This window comes from Phyllobates terribilis, unplaced genomic scaffold, assembly GCF_046119375.1.
Source record: "Phyllobates terribilis strain yellow unplaced genomic scaffold, ASM4611937v1 Scaffold_2__4_contigs__length_985480577, whole genome shotgun sequence".
NCBI classification, from domain to species: domain Eukaryota; kingdom Metazoa; phylum Chordata; class Amphibia; order Anura; family Dendrobatidae; genus Phyllobates; species Phyllobates terribilis.
In genome coordinates this window covers 513,863,674-513,891,578 of record NW_027362762.1, presented here as the reverse complement: position 1 = coordinate 513,891,578, position 27,905 = coordinate 513,863,674, and the positions used below count along the sequence as shown (strand labels likewise).

General features: G+C 41.2%; 1 protein-coding gene across 6 annotated transcripts in view; it reads left to right on the top strand.

The window, feature by feature from the left end:
* THRAP3 (thyroid hormone receptor associated protein 3) overlaps nucleotides 1-27,905 on the top strand; it is a 78,023-nt gene that overhangs the window by 13,496 nt on the left and 36,622 nt on the right. For 4 of the 6 annotated variants that reach the window (XM_073665912.1, XM_073665917.1, XM_073665913.1 and 1 more), the window contains exon 2: nucleotides 16,909-16,969. The exons of 1 other annotated variant lie outside the window; for it this stretch is intronic. The gene's annotated coding sequence lies outside the window, so the exon portion shown is untranslated. Of the gene's footprint in view, nucleotides 1-16,908; nucleotides 16,970-22,797; nucleotides 22,938-27,905 lie in introns of those variants that run through there. One more of the 6 variants, XM_073665914.1, reaches the window with a different exon arrangement.

Here is a 27,905-nt window from a genome sequence, read left to right as displayed (position 1 = left end):
ATGGTGAGATCAGTCAAGGACAATCCTCAGACCACCTCCAGAGAGCTGCAGCATCAACTTGCTGCAGATGGTGTCCCTGTGCATCGGTCAACTATACAACGCACTTTGCACAAGGAGAAGCTGTATGGGAGAGTGATGCGAAAGAAGCAGTTTCTGCAAGCACGCCACAAACCGAGTCGGCTGAGGTATGCAAAAGCACATTTGGAGAAGCCAATTTCTTTTTGGAAGAAGGTCCTGTGGACTGATGAAACCAAGATTGAGTTGTTTGGTCATACAAAAAGGCGTTATGCATGGCGGCAAAAAAACACAGGATTCCAAGAAAAACACTTGCTACCCACAGTAAAATTTAGTGGAGGTTCCATCATGCTTTGGGGCTGTGTGGCCAATGCCGGCACCGGGAATCTTGTTAAAGTTGAGGGACGCATGGATTCCACTCAGTATCAGCAGATTCTTGACAATAATGTTCAAGAATCAGTGACAAAGTTGAAGTTACGCAGGGGATGGATCTTTCAGCAAGACAATGATCCAAAACACCGCTCCAAATCTACTCAGGCATTCATGCAGAGGAACAATTACAATGTTCTGGAATGGCCATCCCAGTCCCCAGACCTGAATATCATTGAACATCTGTGGGATCATTTGAAGCGGGCTGTCCATGCTCGGCGACCATCAAACTTAACTGAACTGGACTTGTTTTGTAAAGAGGAATGGTCACAAATACCTTCATCCAGGAACTCATTAAAAGCTACAGGAAGCGACTAGAGGCTGTTATTTTTGCAAAAGGAGGATCTACTAAATATTAATGTCACTTTTCTGGTGAGGTGCCCATACTTATGCACCTGTCAAATTTAGTTTGAATGCAGATTGCACATTTTCTGTTAGTACAATAAACCTCATTTCAAGGCAGAAACATTACTGTGTCCAACAGTTATTATATATATCAAACTGAAATAGCTGTTGCAAAAACAACAATTTTTAGAAAACAATAAGCTTAAGAATAATAGGGGTGCCCAAACTTTTTCATATAACTGTGTGTGTGTGTGTGTGTGTGTGTGTGTGTGTGTGTGTATGTGTGTGTGTGTGTATATTATATTAGTCTTATCCCGTCTGTCTGTCTGTCCGTCCAGGAAATCCCGCGTCGCTGATTGGTCCGGCCGCGGCCAATCAGCGACGCAGGATTTCAGAAAAAGATGGCGGCCGTTAACGGCTCATCTGCCAGACGGAGGTCAGCGGCGATGCAGCAGGGAGATGACCGGCGCGAGGCGCTCATCTCACCTCTGCTGGCAGCACAAGTACCCCGACAGGTGGCGCCGCTCACCTCCATGCGGCTAACGTCGGGAGATCAGCGGCTTGGCCCGCTGATCTCCGGAGGGCAAGTGTGAACGGAGGACCGGGGAGCGACACCGCCGGTCGGGATGCTTCTGCTGCGAGTAGCCGCTCATCTCCTGGCTTCTCGCAGCGGAAGTAGCCGCACAGGCAGCGATGCTCCCTGGTCCTCACTAATACGACGATGGTTGGTTGCGGCCAGCGACCAATCAGCATTATTGTCGACCAGAAAGCCGTTTTCAACAAAAACATACTAAATAACATTTGTGAAGTCTATGAATTTGTTCTAAGAAATAGTATCGCCTCCATCAGATCCTCCTTCATAGATGACCTCAAATCTGACCTAATAATTTTAAGGCTAGAGAACAACCTCTCTACACTAACTTAGGTTGGAGGCAAAGCCGTAACCACATGGGCAACATCTCTAACAATTTCCGGGTATAAAGGAATTGCCTCATGCACAGTCAGTTTTGATGAACGGTTGAATTTTTCTATTTCTTTGAGAGCAAGTGAAATATTTTGCTGAAATATGGTCAATCTGCTTGCTATAGGAGCCGGAGTGAAATATTTTTCCTTGCGGCAACGCTTTGCCTTCTCCATGTCAGCTAAATACTTGTCAAAGTCAAACTCCTCATCTGATGAGGATGAAGATATGGCAGCAGTAGCACTGTCAGGACCCAAGTCCTCTTGCGCCTGGCAGTCCTCCTGTAGGCCACTCATCCGAACTGCTACCTCAGTCAGAGCTTCTTTTCCTTTAGTAAGCTGTTGATCATCAAGCAGTATACGATGACTTGGGTCCACATAAACCGCTGTCAGAAAATGTTTATTTTCCAATAGCTGTGTCTCTCTCCGTTTCATTGAAGCAGAAATTCCATCTGCGATTAAACCTCCTCTTTGGGACAGGCAAAATAACAAGTTCTTCCACTCCCTTATGAAAATGCCAGGAGTTAAATCCTCAGCTTGTAATTTTTTAGTCACGGTAAATGGGTGATTAAGCAATTCCTTCAATTCAGCCACCTGTGTCCATTGACCTTCAGTTAGGGTTACCTGAGGGTTCGCCATATCTATAAGAAACGGTTTTAGTTCAAGCAATTGCTCAATCATTAAATAAATGCTGCCCCACCGAGTGGCTTGATCGACAATTGCCCCTTTCCCAGCACGTCTCTTCAAGATGGAATCAATTTTAGGGGTTCTGGCGGCAATAACCAATTTCCTCACTTTTCCAATCAGATTTCCAGCATGGCCTTCTTGCAGACTATCTCTTATTGCCAGCTGCAGCGTGTGCACAACACAGCGCATGTGATGAATATGAAGGTGTTTTGAAGCAGCTTCAACAAGATCATCTATTTCTAAAGTATAAATTTGCTGTTCTTCTGTTGTAATATCTGTTTGTTCCTCAGTTACATGAACAGCGCTGTGGCCTTCCATCTCAAACATACTGAATCCTAAATTTTCTTCTAGCTGTTGTTCATTACTCTCATTCATCAGTTTAATTGTACTTATGTTTGAAGCATTGTCCGTTACAATAGCAAGAACCTGTTCTTTTTTGAGTTTGTAATCTTGCAGAACTTTTTCCACTAAGGCCTGGAGAAACTGGCTGGTGTGATGAGCTTTAGTATCTTTTACTGCCAGTGTCTTGGTAACAATTTCTTTGTTGTCACAAACATACCGAACATTGATGGCAAAATAGTTCACTCTGTGACGTGTGCAGGCATCCATTTTAAGAAACATGAAGCGTCTTTTGAGAGTCTTTTTAAGTTCTTCCTTTTGTTTAAGGGCTTCTTCAATCACTAATTTTCTAATAGTTTCTCTTTCCAGAGAAACACCAAGTTTGCGGGCCATTTCTCCAATAAGAGCTGTAAAAGCTGGTCGTGCCAATAATGATAATGGTACACCGTCCTTCACAACAAGCTGTATGAGCTGTCTTTTAAACATATCTGCCCTCGCTGGCTACGGCCATGATTCACACACAGCGTTTTTGCGGATCCGTTTTTTGCAGTAAAATGCAGTGACTCTGGGCATCCCAGCAAAGTCAATGGGTTTCAAGATATGACATTCAGACACATCGTTTTGTGAGGATCCGTTTTTGGGCTCAAAAACGTATCCTCACAAGGAATGAGCATGTCAGTTTGTGCGGCGTTTTTCTAATCTGCTTTTGCTATTGAAAACATTATCTATGAGCTCAATAACTTTCAGGTGATGCAGTTTTTTAAAAAACTGATCTGCTTTTGCAGCTGAAAAACGTATCCTCAAAAAACGCAGCAAAAACGCTGTGTGTGAATGTAGCCTTAGATCATTTATAGGACATTTCATAACTTTTCATAACTTTCCCAAATTCCTATGAAAAAATATTCACCACATTCTGCATTGAACTACTGTACCCAATTTATTTATTTTAGGAGTCGGTCCATTTTATTCCGACTCCACCAAAATGAGCACAGACTCCGACTCCACAGCCCTGATGGTAGGGTCTATCACAGTGATCAAAAGCCAATAATTAGTATGTCATCCCCTTAGATTAACTTTTTTTTTTTTTACTTTATAATTTTTCTTTCTTTCTTTGCCGTTAGGGTTGGGCTGATGAGTTAGGGGTTGAGGCTTGGGGTTGCACTCGAGGTTTTTTCAAAAGTTAAAGATGGTACTACACAGAATTTGATAACATTAGGTCGTCATATTGAAGATGTCGACATTAGTGTTGAGCACAAGTGTTCGCTACGCGAGTTTGCAGCGGAGTGCTCAGGTATGCACCGAATATCGCGGGTGCTCGAGTGAGATGTTTGAGTCTCCACCCTGCATGTTTTGTAGCTGTTAGACAACCAAAAACATGTGGGGATTACCTGCAATACCCAAACAATCCTCCATGTTTGTTTTTTTTTGTCTATCAGCCGCGAAACATGTGGGGCAGGGACTTGAGCATGTCATGCCAGCACCCGCTATACTCTGTGCATACTCGTTCACCCGCTGCAAACTGGAGTAGCGAGCACTTGCACTCCACACTAATGACGACATATTCAATATGACGACTAGTGATGAGCAAGTATATTCTGTTAACCCTTTCGCCGAGTATGCTCGGGCGAGCACCGAGTATTTACAGCGTGCTCTGTGATATGTTTGAATCACTCCCGTGTGCATGATTTGCGACTGTTTGACAGCTTTAACCGGTTCGCGACGGCCCACTGTAGATAAATGTCGGCGCTTGCTGGGCTCTGTGCAGCGCCGACGTTTAAAAACGGTGGGTGGTCTCGCAGCGCTCAGGACCCCCAGGGTCCTGCAAGCGCTGCGATTCCGGTGCAGAGCGTTGGCTCTGACAGGGAACATCATCGGGACCTGATTGGATCAGGTCCCAGTGATGTTAACCCTTTGCTATGTTCTATATGCCGCGATCTATAGTGATCGCGGCATATAGAAGATAGACAGAGGAGAGGGGGGTCGTCTTACTTACCTCTCCGACGACCCCCTGATACCTTCCAGGACCTGGGGTTGCTATGGCAGCTGGAGGTCACATGACCGCCTCCAGATCTGCCATATATGGTGTCCTACCTGGCTCAGCCTGCAGCTGAAGCCAGGCAGGAGACTGACTGTGAAACAGTCAGCGAAGATCTCATGTAATGTAATATATGTCTATTACATTACATGAGATCAGTGATCAGGAAAATCAAAATTAATGTCCCATACAGGGACTAAGTAAAAATGTAAAAAAAAAAATGTTTTTAAACTGTTAAAAAAAAAAAATCACAAAGTAAATAAAAATAAATAAAATATTAAACCAATAAATCCGTATATTTTTACAAAACCAAAAAAAGTACACACATTTGGTATCGCCACGTCCGAAACAACCCGAGCTATAAAACTGTCACACTAATGAACTCCTGTGCACACCGTAATAAAAATAAATAAAAAACTGAGCAAAAAAATATGCTTTTTCATCATATCGCCAAACAAAAAAGTGGAAAAAAATGCGATCAAAAAGCAAAATGGAAATAAAAATGGTACCGCTGAAAACGTCATCTTGTTCCGCAAAAAAAAAGCCGCCATACAGCTCCATCAGCCGAAAAATAAAAAAGTTATAGCGCTCAGAATAAAGCAATGCAAAAAAATATTTTTTTCTATAAAATTGTTTTATTGTGTAAAAGCGCTAAAACATAAAAAAATACAGTAAGTGTAGTATCGCTGTAAATGTACTGACCCGAAGAATAACGCTGCCTGATCACTTTTACCACATGTAGAACGGCATAAAAAAACCCTCAAAAAACAATTCCTGAATTGTTGGTTTTTGTTAATTTTACCTCCCAAAAAACGGAAAAGAAAGCGATCAAAAAATGTCACGTACCCAAAAATGGTACCAATAAAAATGTCAACTCGTCCCGCAAAAAACAAGCCATTACAGCTCTCAAAATATGGTGATGCAAAAACTAGATTTTGCAAAAAAAAGCGTCTTTTAGTGTGTGACAGCCGTCGGTCATAAAAACCCATTATGAATCTGGTATCTCTGTAATCGCACCGACCCAAAGAATAAAGTAATCTAATCAGTTATATCACACTAGGAATGGCGTAAAAAATAAATAAAACCAATTCTTCACCTGCTACTGATTTGTTCATTATGTCTCGAAAGATCGCAGTAAGGCTCTGCTCACGTTTATCCTGCGCTCTGCGCTGAGCACTTACACCAGAGTTTCTGTGTAAATCTCTGAAATATGTGATTCAGACGGAACCCATGATGGAAGATTCCCTGTAATGAGGCAGATATAGGCCACTGTGGACGCCGTCTAGCCTGGGATCCCTTGGTGTCATTTGTTTTAGGCGTGCATAAAAGTGCAGTTGGCCACAGTTTTGTGCACTTCTGAAAAAAAGGACACCGCTAAACAGAGGCCAGACGGAGTCCAGAGTAACTCTGCTGCCTCATTACAGTGAATGGATCCCGCAGGGGTTTCATCTGAATTACATCACTTGGAAATTTAGATGGAAACCCGATGCAAGTGCTCAGCCTAGAGCGCCGGATAAATGTTACGTAAAATGTTCCCAATAAAAGCTTCAACTCAGTCCTCAAAAAAAGCTAGTCCCCACTCAGGTCCGTTATCTGTTAAAAATATAAGGGACTTCCAAGTTACTGGCAGCAGAAAGGCTCTGGAAAAGCAAAATGGCCCTTGCCCCCCAAAAGAAATTCAGAAAATTTTGTTCTCCCAAATCCAAATGCCTATTCTACAATAATTTGTTCTCCAATTGTCAAATAGCACTCCGTCCCCCCCAGATCTCGCCGTATGGCTAAGCGGTACAATACAGCCACATATGGGGTATTGCCACTTTTAGAAGAAATTGTGTGACACATTTCGGCACCATTTTTACCCATTGCCCTGTGTGAAAATGTAAAATCTGAGGGTAAAACATTGTTTTGTGTTAAAAATATAATTATGCTTTTTTCACTGCCCAATGGTATAAATTAAAAAATACTCACTACTTCCCTAGATGAATTCCTTGAGAGGTGTAGTTTACAAAATGGGGTCACTTGTGAGGGTTTCTGCTGTTTCGGCATGTCAGCGACTCTTCAAATGTGACATGGTGTCTGCCACCTATCCCAGCCAACATAGCGCTCCTTTCTCTTCCGAACCCTGCCGTACACCAAAGCAGTGGTTTTCCCCCACATATGGGGTATCGGCGTACTCGGGAGAAATTGCACAACAAATTTCATGGTGCAATTTATCCTATTACCCTTATGATAATGCAAAATTAGGGAATGAAAAACATTTTTTTGGGGAAAAATGTGAAAATTTTATTTTTACGGCTCAATATTATAAACTTCTGTGAAGCAGCTGGGGGTGCAAGGTGCTCACCACACATCTAGATAAGTTCCCTAAGGGGTCTAGTTTCCAAAATGGTGGCACTTGTGGGGGGTTTCCACTGTTTAGGCACATTAGGGGCTCCCCAAATGCGACATGGCGTCTGCTAATTATTCAAACAAATTTTACATTCAAAAAGTCAAATGGCGCTCTTTCCCTTTCAAACGCTGCCGTGCGCCCAAACGGTGGTTTGCCTCCACATATGGGGTATCGGCATGTTCAGGAGAAATTGCACAACAAATTTCATGGTGCAATTTTTCCTATTACCCTTATGATAATGCAAAATTAAGGGATGAAAAACGTTTTTGTGGGAAAAATGTGAAAATTTTATTTTTACAGCTCAATATTATAAACTTCTGTGAAGCCCCTTGGGTTCAAGGTGCTCACCACACATCTAGAAGTTCCCTAAGGGGTCTAGTTTCCAAAATGGTGTCACTTGTGGGGGGTTTCCACTGTTTAGGCACATCAGGAGCTCTCCAAACGCAACATGGCGTCTGCTAATTATTCAAACAAATTTTACATTCAAAAAGTTAAATGGCTCCTTCCCTTCCGAACCCTGCCGTGCGCCCAAACAGTGGTTTTCCCTCACATATGGGGTATCAGCACGCTCAAGAGAAATTGCACAAAAAAATTTGGGGTCCATTTTTTCCTGTTACCCCTGTGAAAATAAAAAAAATTGGGTCTAAAGTAACATTTTTGTGAAAAAAGTTAAATGTTCATTTTTTTCTTGCACATTCCAAAAATTCCTGTGAAGCACCTGAAGGGTTAATAAAGTTCTTGAATGTGGTTTTGAGCACCTTGAGGGGTGCAGTTTTTAGAATGGTGTCACTTTGGGGTATTTTCTGTCATAAAGACCCCTCAAAGTGACTTCAAATATGATGTGGTCCCTAAAAAAAATGTTTTTGTAAATTTTGTTGAAAAAATGAGAAATCGCTGGTCAACTTTTAACCCTTGTAGCTCCCTAACCAAAAAAAATTTGGTTCCAAAATTGTGCTGATGTAAAGTAGACATGTGGGAAATGTTATTTATTAACTATTTTGTGTGACATATCTCTCTGATTTAAGGGCATGAAAATTCAAAGTTTGAAAATTGCAAAATTTTCTAAATTTTAGCCAAATTTCCAATTTTTTCACAAATAAACGCAAGATATATCGAAGAAATTTTACCACTATCATGAAGTACAATATGTCATGAAAAAACAGTCTCAGAATCAGGGGAATACGTTGAAGCGTTCCAGAGTAATTACTTCATAAAGTGACAGTGGTCAGAATTGAAAAAATTGGCCGGGTCACGAAGGCAAAAACAGGCTCTGGTGCGAAGTGGTTAATACATGTGAGGAATGTGTAAGAAGCAAACATTCCTCACGTGTATTAAAGCTGTCAAACAGCCGCAAATCATGCACACGGGAGTGATTCAAACATATCACCGAGCACGCTGTAAACTCGGTGCTCGCCCTAGTATACTCAGCGAAAGGGTTAACTAAACATACTCGCTCATCACTAATGACGACCTAATGTTATCAAATTCTGTGTAGTAACTTTTGGGTTCAAAATCCTCACTATACCACTGGATAATATCCTTGAGGGGTGTAGTTTCCAAAATGGGGTTACTTGTGGGGGAATTTCTGCTTTTTAGGCACCTTACTTTGTAGGCACCTTAGGGCCCCTGGAAATGTGCCATGGTGCCTGCAATCTCAGCCAAATTTATGTTCCAAAATTCCGCTCCTTCTGCTCTGAGCCCTGCTGTTTGTCCAAACAGAACTTTTGTGGGATAACGCCGCACTCGTAGAAAAGTGGGTAACAAACTTTGGGGTCCACTTTTTGGTGTTGCCTCTTGCAAAAGTAAGAAATTTGGGGCTAAAGCAAGATTTTAGAGCTAAAATTTTATTTTATTTTTTTTTTCATTCCACTTTGCATTAATTCCTGTGTAGCAACTGAAGGGTTAAAAAATACATTTCCCGATAAATTTCCCCGACAACCGTTTTAAAGTGTTTGAGGGGTGCAGTTTTCTAAAATGCTATCACTTTTGGAGTGTTTCCAATATATAGGCCCCTCAAAGTCCACTCTCCCATTGGGTCATGGCACCCGCAAACAATAACAGTAAAATCTGCAATAAATTATGGTGCTCCTTCCCTTCCGAGCTTGTACTGTGCCTCAAAAGTCGTTCCCGATTACGTGTAGGGTATTGGCGTACTCAAAGGAAATTGTACAGCAAACTGAGAGGTCCATTTTTTCCTATTAGCCTTTATAAAAATTAAGAATTTGGGGCTAAAACATTTTAGTGGTAAAAATTTAATCATTCTTTCTTTACGCCCAATGGTATAAATTTCTGTGAGGCACATGTGGTGTCAACATGCTCACTGCACACCTAGATGAATTCATTGAGAGGTGTAGTTTGTAAAATTAGGTCACTTATGGGGGTGGTTTCTGCATTTCTTTCACCTCAGGTGCTCTGCCAATGTGACATGACACCCTAAGGCTGTGTGCCCACGATGCCTTTTTCAAGCGTTTATGCTGCGGAATTTCCGCAGCGTAAACGCTTCAAAAACGCATGGTAATCCGCCCCCCATGGTCCCCAATGACAAGCCGCACTGTCAATGCCCATGCTTCGGATTTTTCCGCAGCGTTTATGCTGCGCTCAAAAATCCGCAGCATGTCCATTAATTTTGTGGAAGCGTTGCGTAATTGCCACCATCGACTTGCATTGAGACGCACATAATCCGTGTCAGTACATTTGTACTCACGGATTATATGCATTTCAATGTGCGGATGGTACCCAAGTCTGGAGGAGATGAGACTCTCATCCAGACCTGGGTACCATTGTACCTGTAAAAGAAAGAATAAAATAAAGATTATATTCATCTTCCGATGGCCCCCGGTCTCCTTCCCTGTGCTTGCGGGCAGGACTGAAGGACCTGCGGTGACGTCAGTCATGTGACCGCAGGCCCTTCAGTGCAGTGTCCCACGATCAGCTGGCAGCCAGGAACGAGCGCAGCAGCACACGCCGGGCCATCGGAAGGTAAGTATAGGTTTATTTTTTTATTTTTAAACATTCTTTTACGGTCACACTATATAGATCCCTGCTGTTTGCATTTATTTATATAGTGTGACCTAGTTGTCAAGCACTTTCCAAGTGATGCTAAAATCGCCTGGAAAGCGCTTGTCAACCCGCATGCGGAAACGCATGTGAATAACGCTTCAAATCCGCATATATTTGGCAGGAAAAACGCATGCACAATCTGCATGCGTTTTTTCTGCCAGGGAAATGCAGAAATTTTCTGCTTCATTTCTGCATCGTGGTCACATAGCCTAAAACCATTCCAGCAAAATCTGAACTCCAATATGGTGCGTCTTCCATTTTGAGCTTTGCACTGTGCCTCAAAAGTAGTTTTTGGCCACTTACGGGGTATCTGTGTACTCAGGAGAAATTGCAAAATAAATTGTATGGTCTGTTTTGCTCCATTACCCTTGTGAAAATGAAAAATTTGGGGCAAAGCCAACATTTTTGCGGGAAGAAACCTTATTTTTTAATTTTCACAGTTCAACGTTATAAACTTCTGTGAAGCACCTGGGGATTCAAGGTGCTCACAACACATGTAAGTACGTTCCTTAAGGGTTCTAGTTTCCAAAACAATGTCACTTGTGGGGGGTTTCCACTGTTTAAACACATCAGGGGCTCTCCAAACGCGACATGGCGTCCGCTAATGGTTCCAGCAAATTTTGATTTAAAAAAAAAAATGAAGAGGTGCTCCTTCCCTTCTGACCCTTGCCATGCGCCCAAACAATAGTTCTCTCCCATATACGGGGTATCGGCTTACTCAGGAGAAATTGCACAACACATTTTGGGGGTCCATTTTCTTCTGTTGCCCTTGTGAAAGTAAAAAATTTAGGGCTGAAGTAACATTTTTGTGAAAAAAAAAAAAAGTAAAATGTTCATTTTTTTTTTTCCCCTTCCAAATTTCATTAATTCCTGTGATGTACCTGAAGGGTTAATAAACTTCTTGAATGTGGTTTTGATGACATTGAGGGGTGCAGTTTTTAGAATGGTGTCACTTTTGGGTATTTTCAGTTATACAGGCCCCCCAAAGTCACTTCAAATGTGATGTTCCTAAAAAAATAATTTAGTTATTATTTTTAGAAAAATCAGAAATTGCTGATCAACTTTGAACCTTTCTAACTTCCTAACCCCCCCCCCCCCAAAAAAAAAATTAAAAAATGATGCAGATGTTAAGTAGACATGTAGTAAATGTTATTTATTAATTTTGTGTGGTATAACTATCTGATTTAAGGGCATACAAATTTAAAGTTTAAAAATTGCGAAGTTTTCAAAAAATTTTGTCAAATTTGATATTTTCATAAACATACGCTAATCATATTGACCAAAGTTAATGACTAACATGAAGTACAATGTCACGAAAAAACAATCTCCGAATCACTGGGATCCTTTGAAGCGTTCCAGAGTTATTACCACATAGTGACACTGGTCAGATTTCAAAAATTTGGCCTGGTCATTAAAGTCAAAATTAGCTCAGTCATTAAGGGGATAAAGAAGCACTCCCGTTATTTTTTTATTATTATTCGCTTAACATTTGTAAATGTCAGTACAGTGTCTGTGTGTTAGGTTATGTGCCCACGATGCAGAAATGAAGCAGAAAATTTCTGCATCTCCCTGGCAGAAAAAACGCATGCAGATTGTGCATGCGTTTTTCCTGCAGAATACATGCGGATTCACATGCGTATCCACATGCGTTAACGCATGTGTTTCCGCATGCGGACTGACAAGCACTTTCCAGGCGATGGCATCACTTGGAAAGTGCTTGACAACTAGGTCATACTATATAAATCCATGCAAACGGCATGGATTTAAACAGTGTGACCGTAAAAATAAAAAAAAATAAAGCTATACTCACCCCCGATGCCCCGGCGTGTGCTGCAGCGCTTTTCCTGGCTTCTTCCGGGTTGCCGGCACATCGCGAGACAGCCTGCAGTCACATGTCCGCAACGTCCTCTCAGGTCCTGGAAGGCGAAGCGCTGCCGGCAAGCAGAGAGAAGCCGCCGGACAGGTGAATATAAACTTTATTTTTTATTTTATTCTTTTTTTTTTTTTACAGGTACAATGGTACCCAGGTCTGGATGAGAGTCTTCTCTCCTCCAGAACTGGGTACCATCCGCACATTGAAACGCATATAATCTGCGTGTACTAATGTACAGACGCGGATATTATGCGTCTCAATGCAAGTCAATGGCGGCGCTTCCGCAAAATTAATGATCATGCTGCGGATTTATGAGCGCTGCAGAAACGCTGCATTGACATTGCGGAATGCCATTGGGGACCATGGGGTGCGGATTACCATGCGTATTTGAAGCGTTTCTGCTGCGGAAATTCCACAGCGGAAACGCATGAAAAACGCATCGTGTGCACGCAGCCTTAATATACTCTCTCCTCCGGTATCCAGTGTCGTTCCTCTTTTGAGTTGTGACGGAGATTGACTCTCCGGATCACATTGCGCAGTTTGTGAGCTGAGAGTGGCTTCTACAAGGTTAGTCTATGGAGCGTCAGAACGAGGCTCCATAAGCTTACATTGTAGAAGAGATTTCCAGTGCATACACCAAGCTTTATGAGCAGTTTTCCTGTCTTTGGCGGTCGCTTGGTCACAGGGAGCATCTCCTGGACCCTAACTGGGCACTGCACGAAGAGACAGAAATAAGTGGGTGTAGAAATTTTAACAGCTTGAGAATAAGGCAGGCTTTACACCTCCAGCATTCACAGTCTGACTTCATACTGCGATGTTTGCACCGGCCGCAGGTCTCTTGACCTCAACTCGCCAGTTTTATATTCATGTATGATGCAGTTGGGTTCGGGTCAAGATACCTGCAGCCGGCTGGAATTGAACCATAAACGTTGGACTTATGAAGCTGACCAAAGATGTTTAAATACTAGTTACGTTTTTTCTTTTAAAAGCAGACATAATCTTTGCGCTTAATTTACAGATTGCTGACCACGTCTTTGCTAAAAAACATCTGCTGCTTACTGCTTAAAGGGAACCTAGCAGTTATGGGGTTTATGTGCAGGTTAATAGCCAAACGCTGCGGGGAGAAAATTACCTTTATCCTCCCAGGCAGCGTCCCAGTTTGTCACGGGGACTGTGCCGGCGCTGGTTGAGTTACCGCTCTGTGTATAGAAAGGCGGCTATAACCATTCACCCCATCCCCCCACGGCCCTGGCTGACACTGGCTCTGCATTGGGGCCGTCTGTCAGGCTATGTGCCCACGATGCAGAAATGCTCAGGATTTTTTCCTGAGCGTTTCTGCATCTCCCTGGCAGAAAAAAACACATGCGGATTGTACATGCATTTTCCTGCCAGGGACATGCGGATGTGAAGCGTTCTTCACTTGCATTTCCGCATGCGGGTTGACAAGCGCTTTCCAAGCGATTTTAGCATCACTTGGAAAGTGCTTGTCAACTTGGTCACACTATATAAATCCATGCAAACAGCATAGATTTATATAGTGTGACCGAAAGAATGGTAAAAAATAAATCTATACTTACCTTCCGATGGCCCCCGCAGTCTTGCTTCGCGCTCCGTCCTGGCTGCCGGCACATCGCGATACACTGCACTGAAGGACCTGCCGACGTCAGTCGCGTGACCCGTCACATGACTATGACGTCAGCGCAGGTCCTTCAGTCCATCGTGATTTGCCGGCATGAAAGGACTAGTTCAGCGGGGGCCGCCAGAAGGTAAATATAATTTTTATTTTTTATTTTATTCTTTTTTTCACAGTTTCTATGGTACCCAGGTCCGGAGGAGAGTCTCCTCTCCTCTGGACCTGGGTACCATCCTCACATTGGAACGTGTGCATGTCCTTATCTAGTGAAGCGGAATGCATGCGTTCTAATGCAAGTCAATGGCGGTGAAAACACAGCACTTCCGCCAAATAATTGGTAGTGCTGCGTTTTTCTCCGCAATGGTAATCCGCAGCGGAAATTTCCGCAGCATGTGCACAGCACATGCGGATTGTCATTGGGGAACATGGCAGGTCTTCTACCATGCGTTTTTTAAGCGTTTCTGCAGCGTTTTTGCCGCTGCGGAAACGCTTAAAAAACGCATCGTGGGCACACAGCCTCAGTCAGGACTCCCTTCTCAATTTCGCCAGTATCTGTATCCTCAAGTTGAAGATAATGGTGACTACAATGATAAAATAGGGAGCAGTCTGCTCCACCCCCCTTTCACCATTGAGCCTGTGCCACTGAGAGTGCAGCTTGTACAATGACCTCTACATTGTGCCCACTGCGGAGCTCCGAACACTGCACAGACCAGAGTAGCGGGTGAATGGTGTTGGTTGAGGGTTGCTTTTTTTATGTATAAATTGTCAGTCATGTGGATGGCATACTGTGTTTGAAGCTGTCTATAGTACAAACAATGAATAATAGGAGACGTAAGATTTACTGTTTTCCTTATAAAATTATATGGTTTTGTTTAGCTGCTACTGATAAGAATACAAGTTACAAAAAGCCCCATTGTAAAATGTCTTGGCAGTAGCAACTAGGGAACATACTTAATTGTGCCCATTATTAAGTGATAGGCTGTGTGCCCGCGATGCGTTTTTTAAGCGTTTTCGCAGCGGCAAAAACGCTGCAGAAACGCTTAAAAAACACATGGTAGAAGGCCTGCCATGTTCCCCAATGATAATCTGCATGTGTTGTGCAAATGCTTCGGAAATTTCCGCTGCGGATTATCATTGTGAAAAAAAAATGCAGCACTACCAATTATTTGGCGGAAGTGCTGCGTTTTTGTCGCCATTGACTTGCATTGAAACGCATGGATTACGCATCACTGCATCTGTACATGCGCATTCCACGCGTTTCAATGTGCGGATGGTACCAGGGTCTGGAGGACAGGAGACTCTCTCCTCCGGACCCGGGTACCATAGAACCTGTGAAAAAAAGAATAAAATAAAAAATAAATGTTATATTTACCTTCTGATGGCCCCCGCTGCGCTCGTCCTCCCATGCCAGCAGATCGCGGTGGACTGAAGGACCTGCGCTGACGTCAGTCATGTGACGGCAGGTTCTTCCGTGCAGTGTACCGCTATCTGCCGGCAAGGGAGAACGGAGCGAAGCAAGACTGCGGGGGCCATCAGAAGGTAAGTATAGATTCATTTTTTTATTTTTAACCATTCTTTGGGGTCACACTATATAAATCCATGCTGTTTGCATGGATTTATCTAGTGTGACCAAGTTGCCAAGCACTTTCCAAGTGATGCTGAAATCGCTTGGAAAGCGCTTGTCAACCCGCATGCGGAAATGCATGTGAAGAACTCTTCACATCCGCATGTCCCTGGCAGGAAAAACGCATGTACAATCCTCATGCGTTTTTTCTGCCAGGGAGATGCAGAAACGCTCAGGAAAAATCCGGAACATTTCTGCATCGTGGGCACATTAGCCTTGAAATTCGTATTAAACAATAATATAGTGTTGAGCGAACTTGCTTGGGTAACGTGTGATCTGAGCATACTGTGGTATTTTCCGAGTATTTTTGGCATGCTCTGCTAATATGTTTGAGCCCCTGCGGCTGCACGTTTTGCAGCTGTTAGACAGCTGCAACACATGTGGAGATTGCCTGTTTGTTAAGCAATCCCTGCATGTGTTGAGGCTGTATACCGCTGCAAACATGCAGGAACTTGAACATGTTATCAGAGCACGCCCAAGATGCTCGGATAACATGTTATCCAAACACGTTCGCTCATCACTAATAATATAATGAGCGGAATTAAGTTTGGTCTGTTGGTTGGACCCTCTACAAGTCATGATCTCTCGTGGCCCCTTGGGAAATGAATTGCCCACTCGTAGTGTAGAACCATCCTTTATTTTTGTTCTAGCATTAAACTGCACTAGTCTCCGATCCTCGAGACTGTATCTGCATGAAGCATAGTGTGTTCTGTCAGAGGAATGCTCTGAGCATAGTTGGTAATTTAGATGTGAATAAACTTCAGTTAAGCTGCAGCTAGTTTCAGTATCATGTGTTTGTCTTATGACAAGTCATTACAGTTGTGCTATTTCCAAGCAAAGTCTAAACTGTTCACTGGATTTGAACTTTGGTCATGAGGTGCAAAAAGCTCTGCGGCAGCTGCTATTCAGAGCTTGGCTAGCCCTGTAGTGCTGTAAATCTACAATGAAAAACATTGTATGGTGTATGTTGGCCTCACAAGGAGGGTATAATCACACTGCCTGCATTATTTTGGAAGAAGAAAATTTATGGCAGATGGCTCTCTGTAGGTCAGGGTGAACTCTTGGTTTACTATTGCTGCTGACATCATTTATGTATATGAAAAAAAGCAGTACTGATCATTCCAGATGTATATATTGGGATAATATATGTATTATTCTAACCACTTGTGCCACATCTAACCAGTATAAATCATTTTTCAGCAGTTTCCCATTCTGAATTCCCCTTTTTTCAAATTGTCATATTGGGATAGGACCTTGGAGATGGGAATACCCCTTTAAGTCCATAGAGTTCAACCTACAGCCTGATAAGTTGATCAAGAGGAACGCAAAAACCCCAGGGGGCAGACATTAATAGCTCCATATTATTTGGGATACATTCCCACCCAATGTAAGATTGCGCATTTGGTGTTTTTGTGTGTATTTTATAATATTTTCTAAATAAAGGAGTTGAAAATAACTTCTAAGTAAAGCCGTTCAAATGACGTTTTGTTACAAACCATTTATTTATTTTTCTTCACAGTTTGAGACCTGTGTTCTACATGAGCTAACTGCTCAGAAGTATTTCCATTACTATACTAAAGGTAATTTTTTTTTACTCTAAATTCTTTGAATTCAGCTCTGATAACAAGTTATAATTACTGGATTGTGAAATGTTGCTTTTGGCTGTCAGTATAGAAGCCAAAAATAATTTAGTGTTATACTGATTTAACCACACATATCCACTGCACTCTTTCAGATTTTCAGATTTCAAATGCAAAAATAGAAAAACAAAAATTTTATTTAAAAAATATCGTGTTTTATATAAAATTAGCATCGCAAGTTACAATTTAATTGAGTAATGGCAAATCTTATTCTAATTGCTCAAATTGGAGTGCATTCTTAACGCTATTTAATGTATATATCTGTAATGAGCATATGTCACTTTGTGCTCTGCTGGATACATACGTCCTTGCACTATACAGCTTCTGTATCGGAGTGTTCAGCTGCAGGAGCCTGACTGATATATGGCCGGGCTCCTGCTGCATCTGCCAAGTTCTCACCAATTCCTGCAATTTAACCCCTCACTTGCCACTGTCAGTGGTGGCAGAGACAGATGAGGACTTTGGCAGAGCTTTCCCTTTATCAGCCCATTGCAACCTACACAGCACGACTGTGGGGTGTCTGTGAATTTTTATGTCAATCAAAGGCCTAGCAATAGTCTCTGGTCTGCCATGTATCTCAACCTACTAGATCCTGCTGGAGTATGGATTTCATGGGCCATCTGTCAGTCTTGGGCTGCATTCACATATCTATTGGAAATATCCATTTGCTGCCCCAATTTTTTATTGGACGGCACCTTAGTGTTTCACGGATCCATTAACACATCTGTGAAAATCAAAATCTGAGTATGAGACTCGTGGTATGTCTTATTCTGATCCGATTAATTTATGGTACTGCTTGGAATAGCCAAGCCCTGCATCCATTGGGTAGGGGATAAACTGTTATTCCCCCCAAAAAAATCAAGTTAAGCTCTGGCATGCATAACTAACCAGGGCTGTGGAGTCTGTAAGCAAAACGTCCGACTCTTCAATTTCCATGACTCTGACTCCCTCATACACGGCTCATGTTTAAGTGATAAATTGACTGTAGCACAGATTCATCTCAGCTAAAAGTCTAGACCCTTAGATCAGGAATAGGACAGACATTTATAGGACATTTCATAACTTTCCCAAATTCTTATGAAAAATATTCCCCACAAACTGCATTAAACTACTGTACCCAATTTATTATATATTTTAGGAGTTGAAGTCGGTCCATTTTATACCGACTCCGATTCCGACTCCACCAAAATGGACTCCGACTCCACAGCCCTGTAATTAACATAGTAGACCCCAGGGACTTTGTGAAGCCCCGGCTAACATGACAACGCATTGGCAAACCACTGCAGCTTCTAAGGAGTTAAATTTCTGCAAATAGTGCTGGCTCTGAACACAGCATTTGCAGACAGGTGTTGTCTGTATCACACAGCTAGTACATGCAATCTATGGAGCGGGTAATGCACACTTCGGACCATATACAGCCGTTTTTGACAAGGAGTTAAAAAACTTGAACATATTTCAAGGGCAATAATTTCTGTTAAGATTCTCATAAATTTCTTTGCTGTAATTAGAATCTCACCATAGCTATAAAAACTATTAACCCCTTCATGCCTAGGCAATTTTCCATTTTTGCACTATTTTTTTCACTCTTCTTTCAAGAGCCATAACTTTTTCTTTTTTTTTTCCATCAGCATGGCCTTATAAAGGCTTGTTTTTTTGTGGTATAAGTTGCAGTTTTGAATCATTCACCCATTTCACCAGTGTACTGAAAAACATTGTTTTTTGAGGAGTAAAAGATTTAAAAGAAAAAAACTCTGCAATTCTGCCATTATTTAAGTTTTTTGTTTCAACTGCACTCGTTCAATATAAAATTATTTTGCAGGCAAATATAATATCAAATTTGGACGATCTTTCACCAGCTTGAGCATGTTAAACTGGCTACATAATGGAATAGTGGCTGCAAAGCGGAGTAAAACATGGCATGACTAAGAACCGTACATATTCCTAGGTTCTATGCACACAGGATTCTTTCACTGGATGACCTGTTTTTCAACTTTGTGCGTTTTTTTCGTATCTTTTTAATGGATCAATAAGGTTTTTTTTTGTTTGTTTTTTCTTGGAAATGTAAAAAAATTGAGTGCTGGACAAGATTACCATTTTTTTTCATGTGTGCTATTTTCCTTCCAAATGGTATTCAGGGTATATGCACACAATCAATGAACGCTGTGGATTAGACGCAGCACACATGCGCTGCGTGCAAACCGCAGCTTTCTACATTACAAGCAGTGTGGATGAGATTTCAAGAAATCCCATGCCCACTATGCGTCTCCATGCACTTACGGATCACCCACAGACACTGACATGCGGCGCGTCTTTCCAGACCGCAGCATGTCAATTTCTCTTGCAGAGTCGCTAGTCTCCGCAAGAGAAATTAGATCGCTGCAATGTATTGATTGCGGTGAATCCGCATGGTTCAATGAACACATGTGGATTCACCTGCGTGCAGCGCTTTTGACGCAGCATAAAGTATACGGTGTTCAAAGCACTGACAGCACTTAGTGTGCACATACCCTCAGTGTCTGCACATTTAGAAAGTTCAAAGCTTTATTTTATCAGCTGAGCGAAACATTTCTTTATTGTGAGCAGATTTTTCTGCTGCAAATACTGTAGTGTTGGCAGGAAAAATGTGTAAAATAGGTGCATTTTAATGTGAATTTTTTATTATTTTTCTTTACCATTTGGCTGAAAAATACTGAAAATTCTTGCTACAGATTTGAAAAAATGCTTTTAAGGTTCAAAACTGCAAAGAATAAGAGGCATGATATTTCCTCAATTTCATTCACTTTTGCCGACGTGTGAACAAAGCCTTTAGATCAGACCTGGGCAAAGTGCAGCTCACGAGCCACATGCAGCCCTTTGGCTGTACTGGTTTGGCCCGTGGACTACGACAGTCAATGGGCTGAATACAGTTGTGTCCAACACCAAACCAGCCATTTGCCACTTGATGTCTCCTTTTCGCTGGTATCTGGGAAACTGAGGGCTTAATACTTTGCAAGGGGCTTTGTGGAGGCATAATACTATGCAAGTGGTTGTTTTGGGAGAAATCTTGTTGTGTGGGTATATAATACTATGTAGGGGGCTGTGTGGGATCGTCATACTACGTAGGGGACTGTGAGGTGACTTTATACTGTGTGAGTGCCTTTGTCTGGACATTATACTGTGTGCAGGGCTTTGGGAGGACATACGTAGTGGATTTGTCTGGAAATTATATTCTGTACGGGACTTTATGGGGACATACTGTGGAGGGGGGCTTTGTGGGGAGAACAGCTTTATAATTTGTGGACGCCAATCAAATTTACCTGTTTTTTTTTAAAGGTACTATGAAAAAATGAAAACTTCATTTTTTTTTTTTTTTACCAGTTTATATTGGGAATTGATGGTCCTTTCTGTATAATGTCCTTGTGAAGACCCGGGGTGTTCTGTGGGCATATTTCTACTCAGACAACACAGGGTGAGGGTAAAACAGCGTGGCAATACTTTATTGAATCACAAAATAGGACACTAAACACTTGGAACAGTCCCAGCAAATACCCAAGATGGTACAATGTAACCGTCCTCACCCTTCCGCTCCGCCCGCCTGGGATAGAACAGCTGTGACTTTGGGACTTCCAAGGCCAGCTACCTCAACCAGTGCCCCCACCCCCCCCCCCCACCCCCACAGAGGAGGTAGCGGTAAGCTTAGGAAGGTAGCAGTCAATCGAGGTACAAGACCAGGAGACCCAAGGGTCCCACCCTGGCCTCTCCGAGAGTTTCCATGGGGCCAGATGACTTCATCGTCCCAACCTGGTCTCCCCAAACATATCCATCGGCTCTCTGATGGTCAGTGGAGCAGATCTGTATCTTTCCAGTCAGGGCCGTACCCTTAGGCCGGAATCATGTAGAATCCAAATCTGTGTCTCTTTGGGTAAAGCCATCCTTCCAAGTTGATGGTGTGACAGCGTATGAGTGTCCTCTTGCTTCTCCTTGATTCTCTGTCCCAAGTGTGTCTGCTACAGAAGCACATGCCCCTTAAAATAGTTAGTTGTCCTTGCAAGTACACATTCACAGGTAAGGGGTTAGGGAGGACAGCCTCATGTCTCATTGTTTGAGTATTTAATGAATTTGCTTAGTTTGTCCTCCTGTCTTGTGAGTCAATAAGCCACAGTGTCCACAAACGTTAATCAACATATTTAGCAAACATTCATTGTTCCAGAATCAAAGAGGAGACAACAATCAGGGTTATACAAATGCTGGTCTGCTCCTCTTATTGACCAGTCACATAAATACACATATATTTACAAGTCAACCCAAAGATAATAGTGTATTTCTCTTGGATTAACAAATTTAAACGTCTGGTTTAAGATTATAGGCTGTATCGCCACAGTTCTATTTTCAATTGTATTGTTCACTATAGTATTGCTTATTATTCATTTAGACCTAGAGGACAATCTGTAGTCATAAACTCATGCCTTTCACAATAAAAATGAAACTAGAGATGGGGCATTACCAGACATATAGTCAGGTTATTCAAAATCGTGCCTCCTGAGGAAGCGAGATGAAACGCACGTCGGGGCAGTGGGACACCGGGGCCTGCCTTGCCCATCTTCACTGCACCGGCACTTTAATGTAAGACTTAGATTTTATATTGTTACATATATTGCTGTATTGTGCCTCTGAGCCACACTAGGCTGTATTAAGAACTTATTGTACTCTGCTATAATGGTGAATATATACAGCTGTGATGTATATTTAGGTGAGCAGATTTATTTCCATATGTGTCCTCCCATTACATGAGGTACCCCTTTTTATTCTAGTATATATTTATTATTTGTTTCCAATAAAGCTTTTTTTTGGGGTTCAAATATTTTAAGTGGTCACTTTTGCCTCTTTGGCTTCCGTACTTGCCAATATAGATAATTTGATATTTTCTAGTTTGTATAGTGACACCATATGTATGGGGCAATAAATTTAATTGATACTATATTTATTATTCATTTTGACTGAGTAGTCATAAACATATGCCTTTCATAATCAAAACTGTAAAGAAAAATTAGAGATGTGGTATTTCCAGCCATACAGTAATGATGTTCAAAATCAATTCATTGTTTCACATAATATTGTATTTGCATGGGTTTTCTTTTAATTTATGCTTTAAGCTAAAGTTGAATAAAGTTTTTGTTTTACTCAAAAAATATTCTTTGAACCATATTTGCAAGCAATTTTTCAACATTTTTCTTCATGAACAATGCAAAAAGCCTGCAGCATGCTTGCTCTGCAGAATTTGTGATTTATGACAGCCATATCTTCAAGCATTGGGGCATGGGGCAGAGTTTCAGGTCCACCAAGTTTACCCTGTGAAGTTGAATCAAGCCATAAAGTTGTGGAATTGATGCTTTCCACATAGATTGTAATGTCGTGCTTTTAGACATTAACTGCATGGGATTTTTCATTGCTGGATTCGTTTTTTTTCTATCTGCCGGTAAATCATTGTGAATAAATCTCCCATTATATTATTGTAATTTTTCACATGGCTGTCATTTTTCTTGGGATAGCGACCAGGATAATATACTATGTACTTATTAACAGATAATGGTTCTGCCAATACTGCCTGACAGTTTCTCATATCCCTTTGTGAGACAAAGCACCATTTGATAACATTCGATTACCCTAGCCTATTCTTTATTACTCCCAGGCACTTACACCGTATTCTTTATTAATCTTAATCATTGATTTTCCTAAACAATTGCCAATCTCCTTGTGTTCTAATGCCCCATGGAGGATAATCTCCAGGCTGTGCTACTGCTTTAATAGCTGGCTGGGTGGAGTTTAAACTGCAGATTTGCAAAACTGTTTTGTAGCCCAAACCAGGAAGGAAATTTAACCTTTCTTGTTCTACTAGCGAGGATCTCGCATCATTCCTCCTATGTTCACTGTAAGTTCTGGGACGTTTTCTGCCTCTATAATTTGTGTTTTATTATGAGTTTGTACATGTTTTTAACCTTTCCTAGCTATGATTAAAAATACTTGTTAATTGTTACTTTTTCCCCAAATTTCTGTAAACTTTCCTAGGCTGTGTTCTCACACTATGTGATTGTATAGTTAATCTGTACAATTCCTTTACTATTTCTGCTGGTTTTACTTTAGTTCCCCAAGCCCGTGCAGGTTAATATATCTTGTAGCCAAACTTTATGCTGCAAAAACCCATATTGCTTGACTAACAGGCACATGGTTGTCTATATCCTTATTGCCGAAGCATGGTCTTCCGTGTGTATGTGTAACGCGCAGCTCTTAATAATATACATTTTAATTGCTCGCCCCTTGAGAATATTGTCTTAATGTAATATTCCTCATGTATTTCCTAATTATTTTTTTCACATAACATACCCATACGAATAGAAATTGTATGATGTGTGTGTACATCTTTTTCTGTTTGATATTGCAACCTTTTCTGATCCTATGCAATTATCTTTTTAAGCTGCTTTTATACTGTAATGGACCTTCCTTTGTGAATTATTAATTGTGGTACATTCTTAAAGGAGTTGTTTTGGGGCTTTTTTATACTACCTGTGCCCAAAGGTAGACAACCTCTTCTACTTTTTCAGTTTTTCTTTAACATTGTCCCATAATGTCTGAAGCCTCCCAGATTAATTACAGCGGTTTAACAGAGCGCATTAAAGGTCATTTAAAACATTTTGTGCTTTGTTTTATTAAACCCGACAAAAGGCATTGTCCTGCTGATTTATGCTGTTAACCCTTTGAGTGGCAGAAACAATGCCAGTTGTAGCTGAATGCTTGGTTTTGCTTTTTAGTTGTAATATCACTTATCTGACGTGGCTTATCATAGTTTGTTGGATATCATCTGTCCCCTCAGGCTGTTTGTTCCACCCTATGTCCCCAGGTGGGTGCCAATATCTCTAGGGTAAACAGGTGATAAACAGGTTTCAGTCTTTCACCTGCTGTTTTTAAGCTTGGCATAAACTCAAGGGAGCAATGGCCTCATGAATAAATAGATATTTACCCCTGTGGCAGAGTGGGTGTTTTTTAAATGTTCACTGTTTCACTTATGGACTATTGATAGGCTGGTTAGAATATCCAACTAAGTCTCTGTGTGATGCCAGCTCTAAAAGATTTATTTATGACTCCTAAATGTGGCATAAAAAATACCAGTAATACTCTTCAGTGTTGTAGAAAGCAGGGTAATCTTGGACTTGTTCTTGCAACAGACGTGCAACAGAATGTAGAATTTGCACAATATCAGAAAATGAAGACTGAGGGGATGGGGCTATTAGGAAATTTTTATAAAGAACAAAATCGTAGCAATGCGTTTGTGTTCTGTACCCTAATGAGTATTCGATTTTGCTTTTCCATGTCTGATGTCTCCAGGACTTTTCAGGTGGAATTGATGTAAGATTAAGAATAAACAGGCATGTGTATGTAACATGAAGAACAACACCTCTCTGGTCATGATGACTTGTATTCTGCATTTTTAAGTGGTGTCCACTCCCTGGTTTCTCCTTGTTCTTCTCTGCTTGGTTTACCTACATTTTCTTATTTTCACTTGTACTATTTATTGATTTATGGAAGGAAAAAAAAAAAGCATCGTTACTATTTAAGAATTTTTACTGCCATCACTCTAGTAGTCTTTTATTTCTCCCTAGTCTTTTCCAGCTGTGTTTTTTTTTTTTTTTCAAAGCATATTACTAGGATATGTAATTTTTCTGACCAGTGAGTGGTCCAAACACTGGTGGTACTCCTGAACACCTGACAAACCATCACTTTTGAGATGTAAAAAAATGCTCCAGTACCAGTGTTTCCTTAAACTAACATGCCAGGAGAGCTGAAAGGTCATCTTTTAAAAGGGATTATCCACTTTAGACGATCCCTTTTCCATGGAGAGTCCGCAGACTTTAAGGCTAAGCGTATTAAAAAATAAATAACTGTCCAGTTTTCCTCCAGGAATAGCGGTAGATTTTTTTTCTGTACAGTCATCTATAGAGCATATGTTTTTATAAATAAGCAGTTATTAAAATCTGCAAGACTAAATAGTTTCCTATGAAATGGGAAGCTCTACAGTTGATCTGTATGGGAGCTGATTATTTATTTTTTGGTACACCTATAGAGTTGAATATGCGGAAGAGACTAGTACATTTTTTTTTCCCCCTTTCACGTGAACATTTAGTCTATAAAAAAGTAACCTGAATAGCCCTATTGAATAACATTGGTCTGAAAGATATCAGTTTTCTTTTTTTATTCACAGACAGCTCTCGGACTGAAAATTTGGTTTTGTGAACGTAGCACAGTTCCAGCAGTGGGACCCCATAGTGATTATCTTAGTAGCCTATGTGCCTAATATCCATGTTTCACATCAGGGTATATTGAGCATATGTTTCATGTAACCCCTTCACAACATGTGATGCAATAGTATGTCACACATCAGGGGCCGGTGAGCCTGCATCATACACGGGAGAGGAGATGCCGGCTGCGATACACAGCCAGCATCTTTTTGTAACAGTAACAAGGGCTTGACAGTTGCATTTAAAGAGGACCTATCAACATGTAAAAAGTGGCCAGTTTTTTTATTATTATTCCCACTGCTCTTCTGACTATTTCAATTTGTTGTTTTTTTTTTTGTTTTTTTTTTATATCAATCTGCCATTCTGTTCCAGTGATATGGACCTCTATTTAGTGCTAAGTACTATGTATTGAGAATCCTGTGAGAAACCCCCTCTTAGAAAAGACCATAAAAAGTAACACAAATTTAAAAAGCAACATATCTCTGAAACCGTATGAATAAAAAATAAAATAATAAAAGTAATACTCTGGAGAGTAAAATAAATAAATAAAATAAGATCAAAAACTATTCACTTTTAGTCTGGTGGCAGGTCATCTTTAAATGGCACGATTGCCAGACAGCTCATATCAGCCACCATGGGGTGTCAATGGGTTTCCATGGCAGCTGGGGACTAGCAGCCTTTGGCTGTGCTGTAGAGGAGAACATCATTTTAACGATATAATGAAATATAACCGTGTATAGAAGAAGCGATCAGACGATTCTAGGATGCTAAAGAGACTAAAAAAGTAGAGACAAGAAGAAGTTGAAGTGTACTCTTTAAAAATGAGGTGAGATGAACAAACAAAAACACCCTGCTGAAGGAGAAAAGGAGTACATAGTAATGAAAATATTGATGGTTGTAAACCAGCACTTTGGTTATTCAGTCAGTTAATTTGCATACGTGTGAACAAAGTCTATGTAGTTTGATTACAGAATTTAATGTATGCTTAATTGTAAGCATAATTGCAAAAAATAAACTAGATACACACCATATAAGAATATAATATTGAGGAAATAATGACTATTGTATACCAGCTGAAGGTTAAAGGGAATCTGTCACCTCCTGGGACTTTTCAGACTGCTAATATGGGCATACAGGTGATAAAAATGTGAATCTATACTGACCTGTATGGCCCATATTAGCAGTCTTGTTTCTGTGTAAAAGCTTTTTTATTAAATTATTTCTGCCAAGCTTCGTGTCCCCTGTAAACTCCAAGAAATACCCGCCTACTAGCCCTATTTCCATACTCGCCCCACCTCCCCTGCACGGGGCCCTGTGACCTGCAGTTCCCGGCTGGATCCCACGCCTGCGCGGTTTCCTCTGTACGGACGGCGCTCTTCTCCCTGCTGTTAGTGTAGTGTTTTGCAGCAGGGAACTTGTCCGCAGGCGCTGGGAAGGAAGAGTGACTCACCTGCGCACAAGTTCCCTGCTGCAAAGCACTACACTAACCGCAGGGAGAAGAGCGCTGTCCGTACAGAGGAAACCGCGCAGGCGCGGGATCCAGCCGGGAACTGCACGTCACAGGGCCCGCGAAGCTTAGCAGAAATAATTCAATAAAAAAGCTATTACACAGCAACCAAACCGCTAATATGGGCCATACAGGTAAGTATAGATCCACATTTCTATAACCTGTATGCCCATCATGTGTATTGACAGATTCCCTTTAAGATCGAGCTACATGGCTGAATAGCATAGCAGGGATTGTACATTATCCTGTCTGAATAGACTACCCCCACAAGGACCTAGTTTAAAAAAAGTATATAAATCATATATTGAAACAATCAAAAATGGAAAAATATGTACATACCCATCGGCAACTTCGCTAACTGGAATGGCAGCCACCCTGACGTGCAAGCCTTTGCCTATCATTTGTTTGAGTGCTTATTTCTTTGTAATTCTATTTGTGTGGGGTATCATGTAAGGAATTGTGATTATTCTGTAACAAATGAGGCTACTCAACCTGAAACGATCATAAAATATATGTTTAATCTAGCTCATATATCTATACAAATCTGCTTCAAAGTTTCGCTTTTATTGGAATCTGTCAAAACATCAACTCTACAAGCTGACTATATGAGCATGCAGGTCATAGAAAGTTGAATAAAATAATACCTTGTTATCTGCTATCCCATGACTTAAGAAAAATGTGGATTTCTCTGAAACATGTAAATTAGATGTTAAAATCTCTGGGAGGGATGGAAATCTTCCCGAGAATCTGCTTCCAGAGCTTATTTTAAGGCTAGGGTCAGACGGCCGTAGATTCTCTCATCCAAGAGAATCGGCCCAATTATGCAAATGACACTCTGATCAAGCACTGATCAGTGTGAGCATAGTGTGATCCTATTCTCTCAGATGAGAGAATCGGAGCACACGGAGAAGATGGAGAACAACATTTCTCCATTGTCAGTGCTCTGAAATTGGACATGTGTGTGGCCCCATTAACATTGGTCCCAGTGCGATCTGATGTTTTGTTTTGCAATGCCTCTGTATGTAAAATGATCCCCTTCCTGCATGTGGGATGTCAGTCTCCATTCTAGAAAGCTCTGGCCCGCTGCTCTTGCTTTTGC